This window comes from Canis lupus, chromosome 3, assembly GCF_048164855.1.
Source record: "Canis lupus baileyi chromosome 3, mCanLup2.hap1, whole genome shotgun sequence".
NCBI lineage: Eukaryota > Metazoa > Chordata > Mammalia > Carnivora > Canidae > Canis > Canis lupus.
In genome coordinates, this window is record NC_132840.1 from 15,752,832 (window position 1) to 15,766,638 (window position 13,807).

Sequence of the window (13,807 nt, forward strand, 5' to 3'; positions counted from 1 at the left end):
CTATCTCTGTTCTAGGGTCTGGGGATACTGCTGTGAGCACAATATACAACCTGCTTCCGAGCCCCTGCCCCCATGGAGTTTGCTTTCTTATGGTGACTGATTTTCAGAAGTAGTTGCTCTTTTGTCTTGTTTTTATCACCCATTAGGAACTAACTGGGGGATGCTTGCTTTCCAGTGGCAGAACAGGCTGCCTGGGGCAGATGAGTTTCGGCCACAAAGGTGTGTAAGCACCGGCCAGGCAGCTGCTTATTGAGGATGCTGCAGAGGCAATTTTAGGTCATAATAGTTAAGGTCCTTTCCTGATGCTAGGGGACAAGGGGATGATTGCACAGATGGACTTGTTCTGGGACTCTTTCTGTTTGGTCAAGTACATGATACTCTTTCTGTTTACCCTTCAGAGGAACAAACAAAATGTTTTCATAGCTTTCTTCTTAAAAAAAAAAAAAAAGTTAAATTCTAGGCCTCTGTACTCCTTTGAGAATGTCCTGGAACCTCTGGCCCCTTCCCACAGGGGAAAAATAAATATATTTGTAGCTGGGCACTTGTGTGCGATTTTGAGGGGGAAGAAATGAACACTGAATTAAGAAATCCTGATACTTTTAAGGAACTAGAATCATTAGTAGCAGTTAAATAGAAACTTGCTTTGGAGAGTCCTTTTACTCATTAAAAAAGTCATCGAATTGAATAGAACTAAAAATATGCCTAGAGATGTTTTTGTTCTTTTTATGGTAATGGTAACTTTTTTTCCTTTTCTTTCTTTTTTGTAATGGTTACTTTTCTGATAGAAATTTATCAGCGCGTAATTAACAAAGAATTATTGACTTCAGAATTATCCTGTGCTAAACAATGGAAATTTCCTAAGTAACTGTCAGGTAATGAAAAAAATTTCAGTTACTGACAGGCTGTCATAGTTGAATCTAAAACCTAGGGGCAAAATACATATATTCTATGTAGTTTCCATTTCTAGAGACTGGATTTCTAAATTCTTCCTTATAAAATTTTAAATTTCTTTTTTTTTTTGAAAGATGGGACCCCCTAATTATTGATTTCTCTTTTAAAATAATCTCTTCATAGATTTGATTTTCACAATTATTAAAATTCCTCTTTTGTGGTCAATAGGTATAATTAAGGAAATCAGAAAGATTTGGCATTAGAATTAGCAGACTATCTAAGACCTGACATTTAGTGTCTTATTCATGGAAGTTACGTGGCAAACATTTATGGAATTACATTCAGGCGTTGCAATACTTCCAACAGCTTTTAAAAGTGTCACAGTTACTGCTTCTGTGGATATAGAAATTACTCAAATATTATGTGACGAAAAACTAATGTTAGTTTACTTAAAACAAAACTGTGTGGCAGTGTGTTATAGCCACAGGAGTTCCTCCGCCAAGTGTTAAGTAAATGCAATGAAAACATTTGTATAAACATTCTCATGCTGCAAAACAACTAGGAATGCCAGGTACCCCGTAGTAGCTGGATGTTGGAAGACACCTGGGTTGTCAGTCTCATGACTGTATTCATGGTGCCTTGGTGATTACTCACCTGGCACACTGGAAGAGCACAGTTTTTGCCTGTTTGTTCCATGTAGAACCTTGAAGTCACAATTTAAATGAATCCTTTGATATATACAATATTGTGCTACTTTCTCCAGAAAGACGGAATCAATACTGTTGACTATAATGGAGGTTTGCATTTTTCTAATTTCTTATTTAGGCTGATCTGAGCGAAGATGTTCAAATTTCCATTTATTTTAAACAAGATGGAGTTCTTGCTACGCAGAAGGAATATTTTTAGCTTAGTAATTTACTTAGAAACTGCCTTATTCAATATTTGATGTTAAATTTGAACTAAAACACATAGCATCATATGACATGGTTCTTACATTAACATTTTGTTGGATTGGAAACAGAATCAACACATTAGTCATCTTAATTCATTTAAGTTGGCTTTCCCCAGAATTCTGGAATCCAAAAACAACACATTTGTCAATTTTACACACAAAGGGAGCGGCAGGATGTAGTTTATAGTTAAATATCCAACACTGCAGTGAAAAGCCAATGCAGTTATAGTAAGTTGAATTTGAATGAAATTCAGAGTGAAGCAGTATAATAAGATTTCGATGCAAATTGAATACTTAAAAAATTTGTTTTATATTTGTCTTAATGAGATACTCTTTAACAGATACTTTCAGAGAATCTCATAAACTATCTAAAATTACATTTTCTGTGATTGTTATCCACATGGGTTCTAGAAAATTTATAGGTTGAAGTTGCCTTCATGTCCTTCCATTCTTTGTTCTCGTTTGGCTTAGATTTGAAAGTGCATTGTCTCTTCCAGGGGTCAGCAAACTATGTTGCATGGATCAAATCCAGCCCTCTTTGCCTATTTTTGTAAATACAGTTTTATTGGAACACAGTGATGCCCACTCATATACATATTGTCTATGGTTGCTTTCATGTTATTTTAATATAGCAGAATTGAGTAGTGGTGACTTACGACTATATGGTTTGCAAAGTCTAAAACATTGGCTATTGTACCCTTCACAGAAAAAGTTTGCAAACCACAGGTTTATTCTATTAACACATATTTCTCATATAAGGATTCTTCTGACAAAATCTGAGAGTTGTTAAGCAAACAAAGCTCATCTCTCCTAAAACCTTTGTATGTGTTTTCTCATTTAATAAGGAGAGCATTATAAATAATTCTATTTCCTATCTTTGCCTTGGTTGCCAGGAAGCTCAGAGCTAACATTTGAATGTTCACTTAAGTAACCAGCTCACTCTACATTCCTGCTAGATCAGCTTTTTTTTTCTTTCTTTCTTAATATGGGCATAAACATTCACTTAAAAAAAATCAACCTTTTGAAGTGGAAGTTTCACATAACAAAGCTCATACATTTTAATTTACATGTGGCTTTTGACAAATGTGTACACTTTGGTAACCTACCACTAGTTAAGATATAGAACATTTACACCTCCACAGAAATGTTCCTTTTGCTTCTTTGCCCCAGGCAATTTGTTATTCCCCCCACCCCCATGCCCCTTGTTCCTGGCAACCACTGATTTTCATGTTAAGTTTCTCTGCTGTATGCGGGTGTTTATAATATACTGTTCTAAATGCTTTTTTTTTTTTTTTTAAAGAATTTGGGGTACCAGTGATTAATTGTTGAATAGGTACTACAGAGGCCAGGAATCATTTATCCTATTTAGTCTCCTGTACAGATTGCTAGGTTTTTATAGGGAAATTTGAGATATAAATCATATGGAGGGCACTTTAGCTAATGTTGTATTAATGATAGGCCTAATGTATTTAAGAGCTTGCAACTTGCCAAGAACTCTGCATAGCTATCTCATTTGATATTCCTGCAACCCTCAAGGAGTACTTCTTAATATTCCCCTTTTACAGATGAAGAAACTGAGGCTCATAGAAGTTAAGTATATTAGTTTCCTGGGGTTGCTATACCACAGACTAGGGCTTAAACCACAGAAATTTATTGCCTTACAGTTCTGGAGGTTAGGAGTCCAAATTCAAGGTGTCAGGAGAGTTTTCTCTTTCTGCGGGCTGTGAGTGAAGGGTCTGTTCCAGGGCTCTCCTGGCTTGTGTATTCTCCTCTTCATGCTCACATGATGTTCTCCCTGTATGCGTGCTGAGTCCAAAGTTTTAGGGCCCATCCCAATGATCTCACTTTAACTTGATTACCTCTGCAAAAACCCCATGTCCAAATAAGGTCACACTCTGAGATCCTGAGGCTTAGAACTTCAACATGTAAATTTTGAGGTGAGGGGGACAATATTCAACCCAGAATATTCAGCATCCTTCTCAAGGCTTAAATGGTTACAAGAAAGTGGCAGAGGCAGGATCCTAACTCCAGTCTGTCTAACCCCAAGGAATAACCAGAACAGGATGGTGATTGAAATTCTTGGTGAGGGGGGAATTAATGTTCAGAGGGAGCGTGGACTCACTTTGCCAGGGAGGAAGCTGCAGGGGGCTTTAGAGAAGGTATCAGGCCCTAGGATCCAGTCTTTTTTTTGATCCAATCTTAAGCCTTCCACTTAGCTGTTTGACCTTGGCTTTTCTGAGCCTCAATTTTCTTATCTGCACAGTAGGAATGGTAGCATCAGGCAGCGATATTGAGGGTTAAAGTAGTGTGTACCTGTGAAGCTCTAGACAGCATGTGTTGTTAGAGAAGGTGAGTTCTGGGCCTTCAAAAGACCAGAGTTTCTTAACCTTGAACAAGAATCTGAGTGTCCTGAAGGGCTCATTAGAACACAGATCACTGAGCCCAACACCTGCCCAGCTCTTTGCTTCAGCAGCTGTGGGGTGGGCCCGAGAGTGTGGATTTCTGAGTTCCCAGGTGATGGTGCTGCTGGTCAGGGTCCCCTTCTTTGAGGAGCAAGGATTTAGATATCTCTTTTGTTTGTAGATATGTTTTTCAATTTTCTCAAGGGAAACCCCAAAGAGAAGTTAGGTTTCTGATAGAAGTCTCATCTGTTCCACCCCACTTACTCGCCTCATTTAGGGATCTCATAAATTCTTTCATCTTATTCCCAGTGGTTGAGGTCAGAAGGCTTAGGATTTATTGCCTTTTCTCCTTTTAGAACAACCTGATCTAGTTATTAGTCCATCCTGGTTGCTGTAACAAAATATCACAGGCTAGGAATTAATTGACAGAAATGTATTTCTCCTGATTCTGGAGGCTGGAAGTCTGAGATCAAGGTGTTGGCAGGGTTGGTTTGTCCTGAGGGCTCTCTGCTTGCCTTACAGATGCCTCCTCCTTGCTCTGTCCTCACATGGTCTGTGTGCACACATCTCTGTAAGAGCCCTGGTCCTATTCGATTAGAGCCCCACCCTTCTGACCTCATTTAACCGCAACCACTTCCTTACTGACCCCTGTCTCCAATATGGTCACATCAGGCCTTAGGGCTCAAAATAGGAATTTTAAGTGGACACTGTTCAGTCCATAACAACTGACAAATCTCCTGATCTGTTTTTTCTCCAAGAAATTCTTTGATTTCATATTTCCTTTATCGGTCTCAAATCCCGGAAGAAACTCTAGTACACCTTGTCTTAATAGATCCCCTAAACTGTTATATGCTTGAGGGGCAGCTTGAATGTTTGAGCCAAATAAAAAGTCTAGTTGCACATGCTTCCTCCAGCTATCTATCCTAGGAAGGCAGATCTCCGTTGGAGTCTTTCATGGCTGCTGCCCAGTTGCATAGGCTCCCACTGCTGGGAACCCAGACCCCTCCGGGCACTCAATTTGCACAGAAGCTCTGTGCAAGCCAGAGTCCTCTGTTAGAGCCTGCATGTCTTAACTCAGAGCATTCTCTCTCCTTTTTTGAAATGAAGTTAAGCCTAATCCCTAATCTTGCATATTACCTATGTGGGGGCTCCTACTGGGACCCTCTTGGCCCAGAGGCAGCAGTGGCAAGAGGGGAGCCAAACACGCACTTAGAGCTGGCTGCATCTCCAGGAGTCAGGCAAAATCAGCCTGAGCTGGAAGGCGCCCTGCGCATCTCTGACATTCACGCCAAGCAGGTGCTTGATCACAGCTGATGGTTAGATTACACATTTACTGAGAGGTATAGATTTTAAAATTGGTGTGTTTTACCAATCCCTCATCATGATATTCCAAAACAGAGTGCTATCAAGCTAAAAACTAAAAAAAAACCCTTCCCCTCTCCCCCTTGTGAGACTGATTTTTTTTGAAGCAGATTTCAGTTTAAGAAGTGGCAGAGAAATGGAAAGTTTCTTTTACAAGTTGTGTGTCCCTTGGGGATCCAGGTACTGTAATCACCGAGTGTGTTATCGGAAAGGTAAGTGTGAAACTAGTAATGATTGCTTGTGCTTTGCCGTGTGCAGCCTGGCTTGTGCAAGAAGGTGAAGAGTTTTGTACTTCCTCTTCCGAAAGCCCAATGTTGCCCCTGCCTTCCATGCAGGACGGCTGTGGACTGTTTGACTATTGCAGGAGGACTCACTAGAAGCAACTAGTTTAAAGAAAAATGTTTTTTTTTTCTCAAGTTGAAATGAAATAGTATCAGCATGTGTGTTTTCAAAAAGCAAAGAAACAGCACATACACTCACAGCCAAGCCCCTGTTAGATTGTGTAAAAAATAGAAAAGCACTTATATTAATAGTTAGGGATGGGCTGGGTAACATAGATCACCTGAGGTGCTTTTTCCTTAATGACTACAAGGTAAGGGTTATCCTGTCATTAGGTGTGTTTTTGCATTAAATTCAGCTTACTCTAAGGTGCTGTACACTGTGTCTCCTTATTTTTCCTTTTGAGCAAATTTTAATAATTGCTCCCTAACCCATCACAGTAAACGTCCAGCTCCTGGTTTTGTTTCCGCATGAGAAGGAATTGGAGGTGTCTGACTCTAGGGCAGGCTGCGGTGGACCCAAAGAGCAGAGTTAGCAGGCTTGTCTCCCGCTGCAGCTAGCTTTGACAATGGAGCCTCAGTCATACTTCCGAGAAGTTGCATCTTAAAAAGTTATAGGCAGTGGAGAATGAAAGTCAATTTGGACACTTCTAAAGTGAGCCTCAAAAAAGTGCTGAATTTTCCCAGCGTGGTGTTCCGAGCACCTCCACATGACTTTGGGAGCATAAAGACTTTAATCTTTTCAAAGAGGCAAAGTAATATGCCAGTCTTTAGAAGGTGAGTGCCAAGGTCAATCTGAAATTAAAAAAAATAAAAAAAAAGAGTGGGGGCTTGAATTTGGAAGCTGGTTATATGGCTCACACTGAAGATGCAGGCCGGAGCAGGCTTTTCATTCTGGAAGTTCTCAATGGAATGGGGAAGGTTTTTTTTTTTTTTTTTTCTTGTTTTCCTTTCTTTCTTTTTTCTTTTTTTTCAAACAATTCCTTCCTCACCACTTCTTAATTGACAGGAGTGGAAAATGCCTTGGGAGATAGGCTGGTCCTGGCCCCATTGGTTGCTGAGAGAGTAAAAGAAAGGGGTCTTTTTCTGGACAAGTGCGGTGCAAGACCCCAGCGGCCTCCCTTGTTTGCTCTGCATCATAAAGAAGCCTGTCTTGAGCAGACTGCACAGTGACGGAGGAAAGGAAATCCTGGCCCAGCTGTGAAAACAATGAGCTGCTCAGTAACATAATACGGTGTGCTTGCAGATTCAGGGTTGGGTTCTCTCCTCTTGAAGTGGCTATAAATTAATCCATCAAAGTGAAAAAAGGCCAAACTTCAGGGTAGACCTTTCCACTTGCAAACAGCAGAGACACTTTGGTTCTGTTAGCAATACTGCTGTGCGTGTGGAATTAAAGAGGTACACCATGGGAGTGAGTGTGTGTTTGTGTGTGTGTGTGATTTGTTATAAAAAAAAAGTATTGCCCTCCAAAGAGCATGCACGTGGGCCGGAAAGCACATGTCCTGGGTTTGAGATTCTAGAGCTGTCATGTTCTTTCCTATATTAGTGCCAGCAAGTGAAAGAAGCTATATCTCCTCGAGAACCTTGGAAAAGACATAGTGGTTAATATGTCCCTTAAGCTGGACTTTTTTTTTTCTTTTACTGGAAAGCCTTTGTTTTTTTTTGTTTCTTCTATTTCATCCTATTTTATTTGTCTTCCTAGGTATCTGGCCTGTGTTTATAAATGTACCAGTATGCTTTGTTAAAAAAAAATCCAGTGTGGCATCACCTTCTTCTTGAATCAGTGGGGACATCTTTGTCTTTGGCCTTCATAAAGACCGTTCTCTAAACTTTGGCACTGCAGCCTTTCAGAAACGAAAGAAAAACCTCGAGCGTACCTTGTAATGGCTAAGGTGTTAAGACCGTCCCTTGTAAAAAGGCTTACTGGTTGAAAGCGTAGAGGCAGGGTTCAATTAAGTCCGTACTTGTATGTTGTTGACCTTGGAGAATGTGAAGAGAAACGTTATTTCTGCGGATTAGTTATCCCGCCCAGTAGGCCTTCCACAGAGAAGTGTTTGTGAAAGCAAAGGATGGTGTTAATTCTGAGCCCTGTGATGAAATATTAAATAAGAGAGAAGGTAATTTGATAATGCATCACAGTTTGGGGACAGATTCCATTAAGTAAGTACGTTTATGTAATCAAGTAGCTGAAGAGGCCTCAGTCCTTTGCCTTGACAAGATGACAGAAAAGAAATGGGCGTTGTTGGTAGGCTGTCGGCACTGAAGCCCGTGGTGTGGGGACCATCTCTTTTTCAGAAGGATGACAGCTCAATAAGGTTTGGCTTAAGTCATACACAGACCAAAAAATGTTAACACATATCATAAGAGACGGTATATATCAGAACAAGGTATAGCCAGCAGACACTTGGGCAGGTGAGTGATGTTCCCAGTTGGGTTTTTCCTGCCTTCAAGGGGCTCCTGCAAGTTTGTGCCTTTGAACTCACCTGCCCTGGACTCAGCCCACCACATCTCCCGTTTTGCCCTTTGATCTTATGAGTGCCAGAACCTCTCGGCCTGTTGGTTTCTTCGTGATGCAATGGTGACAGTGACACGTCGCAGCAGTGCTGTGAAGAGCATCTCAGAATTATATAATGTATTTCCTGGAGCTCCTGGCATGGCGCCCGGTACGTAGTGGTGCTCCCACGTCCTCCTCCCCTTCTTTCTTGAAAGCTCAGAAAATACGGTAGGCATATTCTCTTTCCTTTCTCACTTGCCTTGATCTTTCTGTGTTAAAATTTGTAAAGGCCTATAAATGATCAGTTTGATACGTTGTCATTTACATGTAGTGTCTTACAGGTGTAATACATGCTTGTGTTAAAAATAGAAATAGCATCCATGTGGGCAAATACAAATGAGTCTCTCAGCTCCTGACCCATAGCTCATGTGCCCAGGAGGTCAGTGTTAGTGCATAGATGGACACACATGCATGCCATTCTGCACTTTGATTTTTTTTTTTTTTGTCTTCATAGTATAACAGGAGATGTTTTCTTGTCTCTCCATCTCATTTCACCTGGTTCTCTTTGACTACAGCACAGTATTTGTTCTGTGCATGCCATGTGATTTATTTAACATGATTGATGGGACATTGAGATGGGTTCCTATTTGGCTGTTGGAAGCAATGCTTGTCAAACATCCCTCTTGAATGTCTACTCATGTGGGCAAGTGTATTTGTAGGACACATTTCTGGATATGGAGTAACTGGGTGAAAGGGCATGTCCATGTACACTTTGATCGAGATAGCCCAATTGCCCCAAACATGTTGAGTTGTTTTGCATCCCACTCCCCTGCTCCCCGCACCATTCATATACCTGGTTGCCTGGTTCCCCCCATACCCTGACCTGCATGGATCCTGTTCAGTTTAATTGCCCTTACAAAGTCTATCTTCACTAGGGCTGCCTAGGACCATGTTCGTTGTAATATCTTTGGACACTTTTCTCCCTGTGTGGGAATTGGATGATTGTCACTGGCAGGTCAGATGAGACGTCATTTAGGCCAGCCCAGTGGCAGCACAAGTAGGCTGCCTGGGGTCAGTCTTGCCTCTCGTCAATCCCCGTCAGTCACTTGGAACTTATTCTATAGTTTTAGAAAAGTTCTGGGCTCAGCGTTATACTGCCCTGAACACTTAAATGCAGCCTGGAGATATATCAAAAAGATACCCCATGTGAACTGGCCATTTCCTGCTTCCGTATCCCCATCTCTCGAATTGGTGTCTTTCCGTGGTAAATATTTATATTCGAGGCCTATTTATGTTACGAAGGGTATTTAGGAACCCCTGTGTGGGACTTGTTGCCAGCTGTGTATAACACACATTTAAAAGCAGGACTAGTTATGACTTATATTCCTCTGGAGAGGCCTGCATAGTCTTGTAATTTATTGAGAGCTGGCAATTGCAGTTAAGGTAGAGAGAGTTATGATTTCTGACTTTGGAACTCAGAACTTTGCAATTAAAATGGTGTGAAGGGTAACATGATTTTAAGCAGTTCAGGTAGCCATAGAAACAGGGGTGTGGGTCATTTGGTCCCTGTACCTGTGGCTTCAGCCTTGCAGCAGTGGTCAGTGCGTCTCCTAGAACTTCATCTGAGATCCCCTCAGAGGGTTTGATTTCAGAGTCAGGGTCACCGTAACTTGATCACCATTACTTCATTTACATGAATCAGATGGGGTTGGGAAGTATGGTCCTTGTGCTTACAGGGACGACATGGAGGTGCTGAAAGCAGTGGTTTGGTAATGTGAAAACTACTGTGTTTGAATTTGAATTTTCCTCAAATGTAATTCAGGATGAAAGACAGTAGGCTTCTCCTCTTGTTGTGCACCTGGGCAAGGGGAGTTGGCTGGTGCTGGGATATTCTGCAACTTGTTGATTTGTTCAAGATTGCTTCAGTGGCGTGTTGGGGGGTGGAGATCACCATCTTTCTGGCCTTTTAATTGTGTGCAGTTACAAGTAACATTTGTCTCCAGTGTTTCTCAATTATAAATTAATAATAACAACCCATTAGAAATTACGGGTATTGTAAGCCCCAGCTCCTTTGGGCATCTTAATAAAAATGATAATTAAAACCATAATTTACAGTAAATGGGGACACTGCCCAAGTAAATCCACAATATGGAGAAAATTAAAAAACTTAAACCAGAAGGAGCCTTCCTAGCACCAGGGAAAGAACTGGCCTTGTTCCTAGCTCCTACTTGACTGGGAGCTTTGTGGGGACTGGGGTTCCCATCTGATGTCCGTTGTGCCTGAGGAATCTGTGATTCTGTGCCTCACCACCTGTATGTCCTGCCAGTGAGTCTCACTGGGAGTGGTCACCTGCTCCGTCTGCCCCCTCCACCACCACACACAATCCCGGTCCTCCTCTATAGTCACTGCCTGGGTTAGTCACCCAGTGGCCAGTCTCTCGCATGGCCCAGCTGGCATCTTTGGAGACTTGGGGTGCCCCCTCAGACTTGGATTCAGGCTGTCTTCAGGCTTTGGAGATGTTTGCTTCCCAAATCATTTTCTCATTTTTCTCTTAGCTGTTCAGCCTCAGAGGGTACCTCATGCCCTCCTGGCTGGTCACAGGGCTTTAGTGTCTCAAGTTCACCCACCTTCTGCATGACCACCTGAGATATCTTAAATGGATAGAATCATAATTAAAATACTGATGCTAATTGTTATTGCTCATAGGGCCATTCCCTGCCCCTCACCAGGGTCCCCTACTTTCTGCTTGCTGGACAGGCTTTCATCTCCCATCTAGTTCCCTATTCTTCCTTCACATGAGGCCCTCACCAGTCCATGATCTTGTCTTGCCATGCACCCGTCCTTTCTTTTTTACGTCCTCTGGTTCCAGCATAGTTCTCACCCAGAGTTTCTGCTACCTCTCAGTGGCATTTGGGGAATGCCAAGAAGGTGGGTCATGAAACTTGTACCACATATTCAATTCCTGCAGGTTCCTGAGTTGTCACCATGCATTTCCTGTGCAAGGTGGAGCCCTGCTGCCAGGTCTTCCAGAGGGTGGCTGGTGTCCTGATCTTCTCATGCTTGACAGAGTGGGACTCGACAGGGTTCAAGTCAAATCTTGAGTAGTCAGCATGAAACATTCTTTGAGGTGTGACCATTTGGGTGTGAAAACTAATTGAGGCAGTTTTGTGGCAAGGTTTGGGCATTGTCTCTAGCATGGATTTTTTTTTTTTTTTTGGTATTTTTTTTTTTTTATTGGTGTTCGATTTGCCAACATAATAGCATATGACACCCAGTGCTCAGCGGAGAAGGACACACTATATGAATTTTTTTTTTTTAAGATTTTATTCATTTGAGAGAGAATGAGCATGGGCTGGGGGAGGGGCATAGGGAGAGGAAAAGGGAGAAGCAGACTCCCCGCTGAGCAGGGAGCACAACATGGGGCTGCATCCTAGGACCCCAGGATCATGACCTGGGCCAAAGGCAGATGCTTGACCCACTGAGCCACTCAGGTACCCCTCTAGCATGAATCTTACTTGTATAATGTGCGTCTGAGCATCAGATGCCTGTAGTGGTCTGGCAGGTGAAGTCAGTGGTGTGGGTGGTGACCATGGCCAACAGGAGGGTACAGACCCCATCTCAGGCTTGTGATGGGCAGGGGGATGGGGGCCCAGTGTGGTCCAGTCGTAGGCTTTTTCAGAGATGTTGGACATTGGCCCTCAGATGCATAATCTTCTGGGTTTTTTAATGCTGGTAACTAATTCACATTAGGAAAGAAGGGAGGAAGAGAGGGTGGGAAGTAGAAGAGGGAAGGAAGGAAAGGAAAGGAGAGGAGGAGCGAGGGAAACAATGTTGGAGCTAAACAAAACAGGCCATGGGTTTGACTTGTCCTGTGATCACCAGTTTGTAACCCCCATTCTAGAGAATGAAAACGAGTGTGAGAAAAGTGGATATTTAATAATTTTTTTTGGGGGGGATATGTTTTCCCTTTTATGGAACCTTAATGTTTGTATGCAAAGCTTGAAACCCTATACAGCAAGATATTAAACCTTCATGGCCACTTAATCTTCCTGATTGGATGAGATGTAACAAGTGCTAGAAAGCGGATGCTGCCTGTTGTTTTAAAATGTCGTCTTTTATTTTCTTTATATTATTTGCTTTAAATATTCTTCTGAACACACTTGCCACCTCCATGCAGTTAAGCCGGTTCAATTTAAACATTGTCATAAAGTTAATTTTTTATAAGATGAATCAGGTTATTAAATTTAGTAAACCATTGCCTTCATTATTTTGCACAAACTTTGGCACTGTGCAAAATTGGCTCAGCGCTACTACTTTTAGCTAATTAAACTGGTCATCAGATGCAGTATTAGGAGCACGAGGGATGCTATTCTCATGAGCTTTTCCCAGACTTTAGCAGTAGGTAGCATTATTAAACTTTTCTTTCTCTTTCTTTCTTCCTCTCTTTCTCTCTCTCTTTTTTCATAGAACTCTACACTCTAGAGATATGGTTTATTATAGGAGTGTTATTGTCCTTTCTTGTTAAACCTTCATCTTTTGAAATATCCATGCTTTTGTTTCGGCTCCAAGGGCACTTGTAAAGGATAAGAAAATGGAGCTGTCTCTTGCAGCTTTTAAAAGGAGACCAGCAATGTGTAACGCATTGCTCAGATAAGGAGCCAGAGGGTAATTTTACACGACTCCGGTAAATGGCTGGACGGTAACCACAGGCAGGTATTCTGTGAAATAGAGAGGGTGCAGACTTGTGGCTGCAACCTGTTGCTGTCATCACATCAGGTGTGTGCCTTTTCGTAATAAAAAGTCCTTTGCCGTAGGTCATTTTGTCAACTGAGATAGCGTGACTTAAACAGGTTTGTTTGGGAAAATAAATTTTGATAGGAAATGGGCGTGCTCTTTCCCCATAGATTTCTAGGTAGTGTCATTTAAAATCACAGTGAACCCTGTTTTTGCAGGATTTTAAAATTTATTCATTGTAAAAAAAATGAAGTCAGAGGACCATCAATATTGTTTGAAACAACTTGTATTGTTTGTAATAGTCGAGAATTGTAGCCTGTTAGCAACCTGTAAGAACCATTTGTTCCTTTGGCAGATATGTCTTGCATCCTCCTGGGTGTGAGTCCCATGGGATACAGGGATCAAAAAGGGACAGATTCTAAGGAGTTTATAGTTAAACAGGTAAATCCAATAAATAGAGCCCTGGGGTTGACCTGACCCTGGGTCATTTTGATGTCCTCTCAGTCCCTCAAAAAGACTGACGAATGACCAAGCTTTGTGTCCACCATCTTTCCCGACTTTATTATTTTTTTTCTTTTTATACTCTCTGATGAAAATGTGATGAAAAATATTCCTGATAATTGCTCCAACCTGGACATTTCACAGGGATTCAGAGTCCATGATTTCAACAAGATCTTCTGGGTGTGTAAAGTCC

The 13,807-nt window shown here is 41.7% G+C and overlaps 1 protein-coding gene and 1 long non-coding RNA gene across 19 annotated transcripts in view; one reads left to right on the forward strand and one right to left on the reverse strand.

Moving 5' to 3' along the window:
* WWOX (WW domain containing oxidoreductase) overlaps positions 1-13,807 on the forward strand; it is a 946,355-nt gene that overhangs the window by 30,319 nt on the left and 902,229 nt on the right. The gene's annotated exons all lie outside the window — the stretch shown is intronic.
* Positions 1-13,807, reverse strand: part of LOC140629752 (uncharacterized) — a 49,022-nt gene that overhangs the window by 28,281 nt on the left and 6,934 nt on the right. For 2 of the 10 annotated variants that reach the window (XR_012027585.1, XR_012027597.1), the window contains exon 2: positions 1,546-1,774. The exons of the other annotated variants lie outside the window; for them this stretch is intronic. This is a non-coding gene — a long non-coding RNA (uncharacterized lncRNA). The remainder of the gene's footprint in view (positions 1-1,545; positions 1,775-13,807) is intronic. 10 annotated transcript variants of the gene reach the window in all.